The following is a 12,204-nucleotide window of genomic DNA, read 5'->3' on the forward strand; positions in this document are numbered from 1 at the left end:
AAGGGTTAAAAAAACAGAAAGGAATTCAGGAGATATGCTACTGAAAAAAAGATTAGTAGCTGTTCACTACGCAACAAAATGTACCTATCGATTTTAGGATCGATAAATTTTTATTAAAATTTATTCATGATTAAGTCGGTATATCTTCAATAATGAGAAAAATTCTCCATAAAAAAGAGAGGTTGGGATCTTTAATGGCTGAGATAAACTGATGGGCATCTCCTTCAAAAATGGATTTTATTTGATGAAGCACCTAGGACTGAATTCGGTTCGGAGGAGATTTTGTGGACCACACCGGACCGATTCGGTCTAGGATTTTCTTACCCTGGACTGGACTGAAAACTATAAGGACCGGTTTGGTCTGGTCCAGTTGTTCCAATTCTGTACCATATGGGCCCTATGGCCCAATTTATGTATTTTGGCCCAACAGTAAAAGCCCATTAAGATTTTATCCAATTTTAAGCCAAAAAAGAGTTTGAAAGCAAAATAAAAATAATCATAAAAATGAATTTATCTATATACAAATTTACAATGAATTTGAATAAAAGACTTTACTACAAAAAATCAAAATTTTTTATATCCATCCAAACAATTTAAACAAGGTTATAAAGCAAAAAATTAAAATGAGAAGAATGAACAATGAAGCACATTGACATGAAAACAGTAAGCATCTCTATTTATACAATAACTAATAAGCAAAAGCTAGAAGAGATGTATAGATACAAACATGTCCATAGCAACAATTAACATGAAGTAACAAAAGATGTAATGCCTAAAATCAAAATAAAAAAAAAAATTCAATGGACCCAAAAGTAGTTTGTATGGAGGATATTATATTATAGTCACTCAACACAATTCTATGAACCAATTGTACGTTGGAGGGTTAACACCAATCAAAAAAATTGATAATAAGACAGAACATAAGGCTCATGGCAAGAAAATGGAAAAACCAGCCGGCTAGCTAGGGTCCTACTACATAAATTAAGGAAAGAAGAATGAGCTACTTTAGTTAGAATATTGACAAAAAGATCATCCAGGGGCACGATAACCACATTATAAAAGCCTGCTTTAGCGCCCAATAATCCTAATTGGCCATTCTAAGCACATACAATTATACAAATAAATAGAAAATTTTAAGGTATGGCTAATATCAACTAAATCATTAAGTTAGACACCAATTTCCAAACATACTATTAGTTGGATGATAAATGAACATGCCTAGAGTATCAATGAGCATCATATGATAAATGAACATGGCTGAATGAGTATCAATGTAAGATAGTGCTAATAATTAACGGAGGCACTAGAGAAACATTCATTCTATAATCAACTACAATAAGTGAAAATATCAAAATATTCTTATAAAACAAACAACACCAATAGAATAAAAATAAAATTCTAATTACTAACTCTAATTCTAAAATAAATATGTTACCAACTCTAAGCAACGTACTAACAGTGTAAGAGAATCAAATCTGCCTTCTAAAAAGAAAGAAAGAAAAAACCATTCCCAACTTCCAAGCATAGATAATGAAAACGGAAAATTATACATGTCTCAAAAGTCAAAAATTGAAAATTAAAAGGTCTAAAAAAGTAACAGTAGAAGACTATATTTAATAATTTACATCAAAAGCTCTAAAAAAAGACATACCTCTCAAATATGAAATAATAGTAGCAAGTAGCAACTGTAGGTTGTAGCATAAAGCATTTACATGATAAATTACATCAATACAAAATTACAAATTATACAATTATCCTCTTGGCAGGCTGGCAGCTCCTACATCTTTTAGCTTGACATACTTTTCAGTTTTGACAATACTCTGTAAAGTGTAAATAAAGGAATTATTAGAATACAACTAAAAAGTCATATTTGTATGTGTAAAACAAAATTATGGGGAAAAAGCAACGAACCTCTTTTTTTTTTTTTTTTTTCTAGCAAGGTAAGGTTGAAGAGATGAAATACTTAAGAGTGAAGAATGCACCTAATTTGTAATAAAACACAATTTAACACCACAATTGTTATATATACACGGATACACCTAAATCTTAAAGCAAACAACAAACTGAAGTAATTCAAATATATATATATATATATATATATATGTAGTGAGCCAAAGTTCCATAACTGTATTAAAACTAAAACAACTATAAATTCATAATGCAAAACTGAAATGCATTAAATTGAGGTTAGGACAAAAACTAAAACTGAAAACTATTTGAGAGAAATATACAAACTGAAAACTAACAAGCTAAAATAGATTCACCTCATTAACTTGTACTGGTTGTAGATATTGTATTCGACGTCTCCATAGAATTTTCACCCTCCCGAACAAGTTCTATATAATAAAGAAACAAAACTTTTTATTATAATTTATATAACATATAGTATTATAGATCATAAAAATTATAAAATGAAGTAAATAAGAAACATACCCATAGTCAACTGTCTCTCAAAATCCTCCACCTTATCCATTAAAGTCCTAAGGTTGATTAGAGTGGAAGAAGAACGCTGCCAATTTTGTGCACAAATGAGACTCTCAACCATCATTGGAGATAAACTATTTCGGAAAGGATCAAGGACACGACCTACCGTACTAAATGTAGATTCAAAGGCCACTGTAGAAACCGGTATTGCAAGCACATTGCGTGCAACTTTTGAAAGCACGTGATATCTAGGTGAATTAACCTTCCACCAAATAAGAATGTCAAAACTTGCATTATCTTCCTCACAACTTTTAGCTAGGTATCTATCGACCTTACTCTTACTTTCCAAAGAGTTTTTTGACTGTAACCATTGCTTAAATCGGGCCATTCTTTGTACTGTCCTATCCTTAACTCTACTACTATCTGTAGTATTTAACTCTTCACGTGGGGAACTTGTGTGCTGCTGTCGTAGACCAGAATTGCTCCTTTCTTCATTTTCAAAGTATGCCCCATACATGTGAGTTAAAACATTTTTCACCTTCCAACTCAAATCAACCGCTTTTGTGGGATTATCGACATACATACCTTCTAATGCAAAGTCAAAATATCACATCTTGTATCGAGGATCAAGAATAATCCCAACAAACAATAATATATTCATATCATCCATGTTGCCTCAATATTTTTAAAACTTTTTTCTCATATTTGTGGCCATGAATCCCACCACAGAGCTTCCTTCTTCACACTCCAAGTCAATCAAATCGGCTATTGTAACTAACTCCAGGAAAAAAGAGTTGCAAGTTACATATTGACCCCCCGAAAATTTCAAAGTTTCATCATGAAATAATTGAAGAAATCTTACAAACAACCTCACCTTCTCCCAATCGCTATTATTGGGAGGCCCTAACTTTTTTGACATTATCCTATTCACCACATCATTGTCTTCATCATCATCATCTCCAATACTAGAAAGGAAGCCCGAATCTTCTTTTTCCAACTGTTCAAAAGTTTTTCTAAATTTTGAAGCCCTCTCCAACATAAGATAGGTGGAGTTCCACCTAGTCGGTACATCTAAGCATAGGCCACTTTTGCATGCAATCTCATCTAACCCAACACATTTCATAAATGTAGTCCACCTTTGAGGTGAGGACGTAACATATTTCACAACATCTCTCACCTTTGCAATAGACTCATTAAAGTCCCTCAACCCCTCAAAGAAGATTAAGTTTAGAATGTGAGCACAACATCGAACATGCAAAAATTCATGTTCCAAAATAGTATCCCTCCTATACTTGGTTTTTTTCTCCAAATAAGAAATTGCTCCATTATTAGAACTTACATTATCAAGTGTGATTGCAGGTACTTTTGGTCACCCCCAATTATGCAAACACATCTCTATGGCCCTACTAAGTGTATCACCCTTGTGATTCTCAACCAAACAAAAAGAAAGAATTCTCTTATGTAGATTCCAATCATCATCAATGAAGTGTGCAGTGAAACACATATAGTTAAGGTTTTGCATGGACGTCCATATATCCATGGTGAGGGAAACATGTTGCCCTTGAAGAGCACTTCTCAACTTATTTTTTTCCCTCATATACATACTAAAATAGTCATTCGCAATTGTAACATGGGATGTAATCCCTACCCACTTAGGGTAACCAATAAGCATAAATTTCTTGAAACCCTCCCCTTCAACGAACCTAAATGGCAACTTATCAAGAATAATCATCTCTGCTAAGGCTTGTCTGCAAGTCTTAATACTAAATGCTATGGGCACGAGTCCACTACCACTTCCTCCATCCGCCTTCCAACCTAAAGTAGTTTGGGACTTATCCATCTTATTAAACGGATATTCTTACATTATTTTTCAATGTGGTACTTCATGGACTTTGTATTGTTGGTCTTCGTAACACATGCATACAAAACAACCACAGTATTTACATGCAGCCCTAGGTTTACTTGGATCACCTTTTGGTATTCTTGTAAAGTGATCCCAAACCATTGACCTAGGTCTACCACTAACACCTGGTTTAGTATTACTACTTACACTAGGTGGGAGTGGAGGAAGGCCTTGCTCCGGTTGCCCTGTGTAAATGTAAGCTGTGTTGAGTCTACATTATCTGAAGCAGTAGTAGAGTCATCTGGAATCAATTTTGGAATAGGAACCATCTATAAAAATAATCAATCAACAATTAGATTTGAAAAAAAAAATTCAGAATAGCAAGAACTGAAAACTAAGTCCCTAAATAGTAAAGACTAGAAATCGTGGGAAAGAGTAAACAAGAACACTAATACAGATCACATATAGTTAGAACTATAACTAGAACACTTGCCAACTGAAAAGAACACTTCCCACAAACAATTATTGGGGCTCTCCTCCAATAACAAAAACTAACATAGAATTTCTCATACAGTTTTCATTAATAGTCCTGACTTAAATGCAATAAACTAGTTTGGCAGTGCCCATTACAGGCTCCAACTAGTGCCCATTAGAGACTCCACTATCAAGTACCCACATCCAGACTCCACAACAACATGCACGAATCCACAACAACAACTCCAAACAAACCAACTGATTGACACGACTTAAGGAAACAAACCATAAACAACTAAAACATAAACCAATTTGTTTAATAATTTAGTGCCATTACAAAAAAAAAAACATTATAAATAAGAATATGATTAATAATAAAAATAGTTCATATATGGTTAAAAATTAATGAAGAATGTGATTAATCAACTTATTTAACTAAATTTGGAGGAAAATTGATCAACTTATTCAACATGAAGAAAATAGTAAATTACGATAAATACTAAACCAAAAAATCAAAATACATTTGGAGGTATTTATTACCTTTAGATTGATGCAAGGAAGTGACGCAGGGACTAGAGAAGTAGCCTGGCAAGGGCTGCGAGTTGCGACGAAGCGGCTGGTTTGTGGGAGGGGTGCGACGGAGGGGCTAGTTTGTGGAAGGGGCTAGTTGTTGGTGGGGGGGGGGGGGGGGGGGGGGGGGAGGGGGTTTCCTTTCAAATTAGGGCTAAAATGGCACCGTTTAGGGTTAAAATAACTCTAAATGGCGCCGTTTCACAAACCGGTCCCAACAAAAAAATAAACTGGGTTGCATGAAACGACGCCGTTTCATGCAACCCAATTTTACAATTGCTTCCCATTGGACCTAAACGGTGCCATTTAGGTCCAATTTTACATTAAACGGTGCCGTTTTCTATAATGCCTAATATATGATTCTAATTCTTTTATCTTTTCGGCATATAAATTAAAAAAATATTTAAATTAATAAAATTAAAGTTAAGTAAACTAATTAAGGTAATAATGTGGATTATTTCATTAACTCATAAAAAAATAATTAATTAAACTTATATTGATGATATTAATTACTAATTTATTACTAACTTAGAGACATAGACTTATAGTATGTCAATGTATTAATGAGCTATATTAAACTTTTACATGCAAATTTTTTTATATGATCATGAATCATGATTCATAGATGTAGATGTTAATAAACTATAATTAGTTAATGGTGAATTGGTGATAGGTTAGTTAATTGATATCATATATTAGTTCATTAAAATTTACATTAATATTTATCATACCTTTATATTTACTTACAAGTTACAACTTAGGTATTTTACAAAAAATTTATCTAGTAACTTTAATTAGATCATAGATGTAGTCTTGTATATGTTAATAATTAATAGTAACATAGTTAATGGTGAATTGGTGATATGTTAGTTCATTGATATCATATATTAGTTAATTAAAATTAAAATTAAAATTTATAATTGATTTATATTTACTTATAAATTACAACTAGATATTTTACAAATACTTTATCTAGTAATCTTAATTAGATCATAAATGTAAATGTAAATATTTTGTGAATGGTGAATTTTTGATAGGTTAATTAATTGATATCATATATTAGTTAATTAAAATCTACATTAATAATAATTGGTTTATATTTACTTACAAGTTAGTAAGTTACAAGTTAAAACTTAAGTATAAAAAAATTTATCTAATAACTTTAATTAGATCATATATGTAGATATTAGTAATTAGTAATTAGTTAATTCACCTACTAATTAGTCAATGGTAAATTGAATCAATTGATAATAATTACTATACATTAGTTAATTACTAGAATATTAATTTAAATTTAAAATTTTATATTGTCAGTGGTAATAGTTTAGATGAAAATTACATAATTAATTATACAATTATTATATAAAATAATATATAATATATTTAAAAATTTTTAAAAAAACATTTCTCTATTCGGACGGTTTGGTCCAGTCCGGTCTAGGAAATTCAGGGACTGGGACCGGATTGAAAACTGAATTGTTATTATTTTTTGGACCGAGACCGACTGACTCTAAGGTCGGTTCGGACTGAAACAGTCAGGTCAGTCCAGACCGCCTTTCAGCCCTAGAAGCGCCGAAGGCATTTTAATAGCCACTTCGAATTTAGTTATCTAATAAATGATCTTTTATATACGTGGGTGTGAAAGTTAACGGTAGGTAGTGTTAGCCAGAGAGCTAAATTGACATTTGAGAGAGAGAGAGAGAGTTAGGTCCGGATTAGTTACACGATACCAAAAATTCCATCTCATTTTAACTCATCATTATAACTTTTTTAAATCCTTATATAAAATATAATAAATAATTTAATTTTTTCAAATTTTAATATAAAATTAATATTAAAAAATTATATTATAACAATATTTTATTTATTATTATTTAAAATATTTTTGTAATTAAACTGGATCTTAGTTGCATGATTTTGTTATGGGCTTATTATTTAAACGGAAAAAATGTGAGCCCGTATCACTTGACAACCATTCAGCTTAACGTCGTTTCCCAAATCTATCAATCACATTCAATCCGTATCTGTTAAGTTGTCCAATTGCACATGATTACCACGTTATTTTATGAAAGCACCTGTTAAGTAATTATATATTATCAATTCTCATTTAATAATTTTAACCATTCTACCTTGGCACATCACGAAAATACAACGTATTGATATATACCGGTAATAATGTATTAGAATCTTTTTTTCCCTCGTCTTACGTAAGACGAAGACACCTATACCAAGATGTAAATTCTACCTAGCAATCGACACGAAACTAGCTGGTACGAGACAAGATGTCTGGGTTAGCTAACTTACCTTTGTCATGGTGTTTTACGGAAATAAAACGTGAAACTCGAAAATTTACAAGAGATTATTTTAAAAGTTAAAAATTTATTATTAATAATTAAAAATGTATAAAAGAGATAATTTAAAGTAAAATTATTATTTTATCTTTTATATGTGAGAAAATGATCATTCTATCCTTAATTTAAGGATTTTACATCCTAATTCTGAAAATTATTAAAATTTACAATCTTTGTGTAAATTTTGTCATAAATTCAAATATCAACTTTAAAAAATTTAAAAAAATTCACAACTATGAGAAACTCACTGTAGCCTAAACATTTATATGTCACATCTCTTTATTTTTATTGCAATTTCTTTCAAATTCAACACTCGTGATTAAACTAAAATTTTGTAACAAAGATTTTCCTATGCTAAGTCTAAAACCATACTTAAAACATTCATCAAGAAAAATCTAATCATCAACAATACATTTTTTGTAAAAAGATCTAAACGTTTTAACAACAAAGCAATTCCTTGAATCACAAGTTTTAAACTTAATCAAAACATCTCAAAGAATTTTTAAAAATTCCAATCTTACTTCTAACTTATTCATAACATCATCCTAAGATCAATCATGCTTTACATTATCAAAAAAGTCACCAAAAATCACAAAACAACAATTGGAGTTTTTGGTTTTACACTTAATCCAAAAACATAAACTTTTTTCTCAACTAACTTTAATCAATCTCTTCATCCATGACTTAAAAAGATGAGATATTCAAACTAAAATATCACATGGTTTAAAAATGTGACTTAAAGAAGATCCAACTATCAAACTTAAAATCACATAGTTAAAAATCAATAAAACATGGATCTAACCCAAAAATACAAAATCTTTACCCTAACCGAAATTGAAAAATCATATCTTTGAAAATAATATTAAATATCTTCAAACTAATATCCTGACATGCATATAAGAGGCTTAGGATCATTACATAAAAACATCAAAACCTTTGGAGTAAGATTATACCATGAAATATTTAAACTTTTTCAAAACAAAAACTGTTTTTCTACTTCCAATTTTGAAGTTTTTAGATCTAAGGAAACTTATCATCAAAAGTTTTAGTCATACAACAAAACCTCAATGAACAATAAAAAATAATGCTAAAAACACTTCATAAAATTTTTGTACCAATATATATCTATTAGGTTGGTCAAAAAATCCAAAACATAACATACTCTCTAGTTTAAACCCAGAATGACCTTTCCATAGTTAAAAATATTTTTGACTAATCAAATAATCATGAAATGAGACGAATAAGATATATATGGAAACTAAACTCAAAGGAGAACAATTTTCATGAAGTAAAAATTGCGAGAAAATACCTAAAATAGGTTGAAAATATCCATGCACAAAAACTCAGAAATCTGCCCGAGAGAGTTCTTTCGGGTTTCTCTCTAAGAATGGGGTGAAGAAGTGATGAAATAGAGTGAAATGTATCTTGTACGAATTTAAACCTCTGGAGGGGGAATGTATGGGCTTGAATGACCCTTGATTAGAGGTGGCTATGTCACATAAAGTAGAGAATAGTGAGGGGGAAGGATTGCCTGCAGTAGTTGTGAGGTATAGAGGGTGATAAGTTGGATTTCTCCTTTATATCAAGGCACTATTGGGTGTAGCCAAGGGCAGTGGATGGCCAAAGTGGGGGAGGAAACTTTTTCAAGAATTTTTGCCAAAGTAGCCAACTTCGTGGGCTTTGGTAGGCCTCAACCAAATGGGCTTCAATTTGGGGTTTAAAGGTTATTTGGTTAGGGTTTGATATGCTATCAAGTTCAAATCCATTTTTTCTTGGCCAATCAAATTTTCAAGGTTTAAAAGGTTGGATAATGATGTCATAACAATAATTTGATGAATTAATAGTATGTGGAAGTGATTTAATCAAGTGATTTATAACAATGCTAGAAATCAGATAAAAAAGGATTTGAAGGCGAACTCTTGGGTTTGGAGAAACGGTTTAGAGTTTTGGTTTCAACCAAACTGTTGAAATTTTAATTAGATTCCAACCATTTAGGATTTTACTCTTTGGTTTTGCACAATTTGGTTGATCAAATGAAAGAATAGGGTTTTGCTTAGGTGACATGATCTCATACTTTGATTTCTTCACAATCCATCTCATGATTCCTCTTTATGTCAAGTGTCCAAAACTATTCACCAACTGTGTATAAGATCTTTCAAAAGTGTCCAAATAAAAATTTTCTAACCTAATTTAGACATTCCACAATGTGATTTTGAAAACAATGCATTAGATGCTACAATTGAGGTTACTATTCACTCCAGAAAAGTGAAAAATAAACATTGTAATGTAAAATCCTAAATATTCATACAAACTTAACAATGAAATTTATTTATCAAAATTCCACCCCGAAGTGCCTTAAAAAAAAAAACAAACTGCATTTTCAAATAAGTGTATTGCCTGAAAACTGAAAATGAGATTATTACTCCATAAAATCCTAAATAATCAATTGAGTCTAATGGCACAAACCATAACGCATTCTGACACTTCTAACTGTCTCAAATAAATAAAGTCATAATTCTGGCACCATAGTGAGTGATAATACTAACTATACTGACAAATTAAAACCAATGCGATTAGTCAATTCATGAAAACTTACAAGATTTTCATGAAGTTCCTAAAACCTATAGAAATTCCACCTTGAATTTCTAGCAAGTTGTTACATGGATGCCACTTTCAAAGGGCATGACAATGTTTACTTATTTTGGTGGCGAGATCGAAAAATAGTGTTAATGCCCATAGGAGATAAGGGTCCTAATTCCCCCACATGCAGAATAGAAGAGTGTTCTATTTACTATAAGTGAAAATCAGTTCCTGGGAGATGCAAAAGAGATTGGAAAAGTGTGGACACTAGTGGTGAAAGGAGAAGAAATGACTCACTCCCATGATATACCTCTACAGGGCAGTACCTCTTGACTAAGTTTGAAGGCCTCATGCCGCAAAAGTTGCCAAAAGGACTACCACTCCATGCGAGATGTCCAACACTGTGACGCCCCCAAATCCCGCATACGGATACGGGAAAATTGAGACGTCCGGATGATAATATCACGGGTCACCACCCTATCACCAAGTGCCAAGTGTGTGTACAAGCAACAAGTGTATAAAAGAAACACGCAGCGGATAAACAAAGTCTCATAACTAAGTATCAGAATTTTTCTTTATTTAATACAAAGCCGTTCAAAACATACATAATAAAATATTATAAGCTACAAATATAGTTTCAAATCCAACAACAAGGCATAACTCCAACTCAAAACTCCGGCGGAGCTGCCTCCTCGGGCTCAGCCTCCTCCTCCTCCTCGATCTCTACACCAAAATCTATGGTACCAAAAATCGTGCCGCAGGTAAGTAAGACCCAAACGCCATAAGATAAAAACATATTAAACTCAACAATATGCATGGAAGAATGCAAATGCACATGTCCCACAAAAACCACATATTTCCACGCACACCAAAATCCCATTTGGCCCAAAAACATAACCTTTAAACATAACCTCGCCATTATCCCCAATAATGGCCCAAAAACCAAACTATCAGAGCACAGTAGGCGGGAATCGCAGGCGGGACTCTACCACCATCCCTGCTCACCACTGTCCCTACGCGTGCACCGTAGGCGGGAATCACAGGCGGGATTCTACTACCATCCCTACGCCGTGCACCGTAGGCGGGAACCTCAGGCGGGATCCTACTACCGTTCTTGCTTACCACCATCCCTACACGTGCCTCTGACTCAAACCAGTTAGTCCAACCGTTCACATATACTATAAATCATTTCTCGCTTACAAGCCCAGTTTTCATTTTACAAATACATGTACATGCATGCAACTACACAAAAATCCAGTTTTTTCTTTTTTAAACATGAACATGCGTGCACTATACAATGCAAACATCAAGGCACAAATATCTCAAACAAATATCAACATCAACTAAACAACTCCGTCCTCAATCCATCCGACCCTCGAACTCCTCGGACTCAGTCCGGAATCAACCAACCAATCTAATAATTTATTATAAGAGTAAAAATATATTAAAATATAAAATAGAGTTTGGAAAATACTTACAGTGCTATAAGGTATTTTTTGAAAGCTTATGACGTTGCAAACGGCAGAGAAAAAGCAACGTAACAGTGTATTTTACACTGTGGCCGTGGGTTATAAATTACCCACTTTCAACGAGGACAAACCAAGATACGAAATTGATAGGGAATGGTCTATAGATGTTTATGAAGCTAATAGAAGGGAGCTTTGGCCGTGGGTGGTGGTGGAAACGACAGTGGAAGTGCAAAAAGGGGCTGATCGGAGTTGAGCTCGTGGGAGCTGCTCCGGCAACGGATCGGGGGTGGAATTGGGTGGGTTAGGACGGCAAGAGGTAGGGGATGAACTGGTAAAAAGATGGTGGCCGGAGGTGGAGCGACGACGCAGGAAACGGCAAAAAGCCGTGCGGCTTAGCTGGGCTGTAAGGGGTGATCGGCGGCACGGATGTGGCTGGAAATTGGTGGGGGTGTTCACCGGCCGAAGGGGGATTTTTCTGGGTGGGAGGTGTCAG

Source organism: Carya illinoinensis, chromosome 10 (genome assembly GCF_018687715.1).
Source record: "Carya illinoinensis cultivar Pawnee chromosome 10, C.illinoinensisPawnee_v1, whole genome shotgun sequence".
Lineage (NCBI taxonomy): Eukaryota > Viridiplantae > Streptophyta > Magnoliopsida > Fagales > Juglandaceae > Carya > Carya illinoinensis.